Genomic DNA, 2001 nt, shown 5'->3' on the forward strand with positions numbered 1-2001 from the left:
ATTTATTTTAGTGTGTGTGGCCAGTTCAGCCCACCAAGGGGGCGGGGCTGGCTGGCATGTGGTGCTGGGGGATTGAACCGTGGTCCCTGTGCTTTGCTTAGCTTAGTTTGTTCTAAGTAGGTGCTTTAGACCACTGAGCCATCTCACCAGCTCCATTAAAAAGGTTTTGTTGCCAGCATCAGTTTGATTTATTTGTAAGTCCTTATCAAGTTGATTATCATATAAATTAACAGCCAGACTAACATATAAAACACATAAGAAAATTATGCTAAAGTAAGGTTCTGTTTTAGATGCACTATCCATGCTGGATTACAATTGCTTTTCCCTCCTACTTTCTGTCTTTATTTTAGACTTTATTTATAGATTGGGTTTCTCATATAAAAGAAACTGTATGACATTTAAACTTGTGTATCTGAGTTACTTCACTTAACATGATAGTCTCAAGTTGTGGGGCTGGGGAGATAGCTCAACAGCATTAGGGCTGGCCTGGCAAGCACAGTGTCCTGAATTCAATCCCTGGTACCAAAAAATAAAAATAAATTAAAATTTTAAAAATCAAGGTGGGCTGCTGGGGAGATGGCTCAGTGGAATAAACGCTTCCCTGGCAAGCACAAGGGCCTGAGTTCAATCCCCGGTTCCGAAAATAAATAAATAAATAATAAAAAATTTTAAAAAATCAAGGTGGGTGTGCTTCCCCATACATGACTCAAATTTTTCCTTTTTATAGCAAGGCAGTACTACCTTCTGTATAAACACATTTTATTTATCCGTTCATTTATTGATGGCCATGTAGGCTGCTTCCGAGGTTTCAATAATGTTAATTATGCTACTATAGACATGATATGCATACATCATTGTGATATGATGTCCTTAATTGTTTTGGGAAGATAACTAAAAGGAATAACTGGGTCAAGCGGAATTTCTTCCTTTTTGTTTTCTTTTCTTTGTTTCTGGTTTTTTGTTTTTTCATTTTTTGTGGTTTTACTGAAGCACAAATAAACATGCACATAGGCCGTCTTCTCGTTTTCTTCACTGCGCAGCCTGGCATTGGGATTGGTGACTCAGATGGCCAGCTGGGCTGTTCTTTCCACAATGGCCTTGCGGTTCTTAGAGATGTTGTGAGCAATCTCTGCACAGTAAGACTTGTTGCACGTCAGCAGCACCTCCAGCTCCTTAGCATCATGCACCAGGAGCTTCCGGAAGCTGCTGGGCAGCATGTGCTTTGTCTTTTTGTTACTTTCATAACCTATGTTGGGCATCAAGGTCTGGTCCGTGAACCTCCTCCGCACCCTGTTATCGATGCCTCTGGGTTTCCGCCAGTTGTGCTTGATTTTGACATATTGGTCTGACTGGTGCCAGATGAACTTCTTGGTTCTCTTTTCGAGGATCTTGGGCTTCACCAGGGGTCGGAGGGCTACCATGGTGCCAAGTGGGAGATGGCTGTCCCCTCCATAGGCAGCCCCGAGGAAGAGCAAGTGGAATTTCTATTTTAAGTTTTCTTAAGAATCCCAATATTGGGTCCGTGAGATAGCTCAACAGTCTAAAGCACCTGCTTAGGCAAGTTTAGGCAAGTACACAGGGACCACGTTCTATCCCTGGCACCACATGCAGTACAAGCCCAGCCCTCAGGGTGGGTTGAGCCAGCCCCTCACCCAAAAAAAGAATCCCAATATTTATTTCCAAAGTAGTTGTGCCAGTTTATACTCCTACCAATAACGAAGACATGTTTCTTCCCATCCCCAGCCTATCCAGCATGTTTCTGTTTTCTTTTTTTTAAACGTATTTATTACAGGGTCTGCAGGATCTCACTACACAGTCTCAATCTGCTGGGAATCGAACTCTCGTTCCTGCATCTGCCTAAGCAGGCACTTTAATCCGCTGAGCTATCTGGCTGGCCTATTACTGAGTGATTTCATTTATTTATTTATTTATTTATTTATTTATTTATTTATGAGTGTGTCCAGCTCAACCCACCAGGGGGCAGGGCTGGCTGGCATGTGG

General features: G+C 42.5%; 1 pseudogene; it reads right to left on the bottom strand.

Annotated features, from left to right (window-relative positions):
- Positions 1 to 1061: 1061 nt before the first annotated feature.
- Positions 1062 to 1421, bottom strand: LOC101561968 (annotated as a pseudogene).
- Between the last annotated feature and the right edge of the window lie 580 nt (positions 1422 to 2001).

The sequence above is a fragment of the Octodon degus genome, unplaced genomic scaffold (assembly GCF_000260255.1).
Source record: "Octodon degus isolate 3935 unplaced genomic scaffold, OctDeg1.0 scaffold00117, whole genome shotgun sequence".
In the NCBI taxonomy this organism is placed as follows: Eukaryota; Metazoa; Chordata; class Mammalia; order Rodentia; family Octodontidae; genus Octodon; species Octodon degus.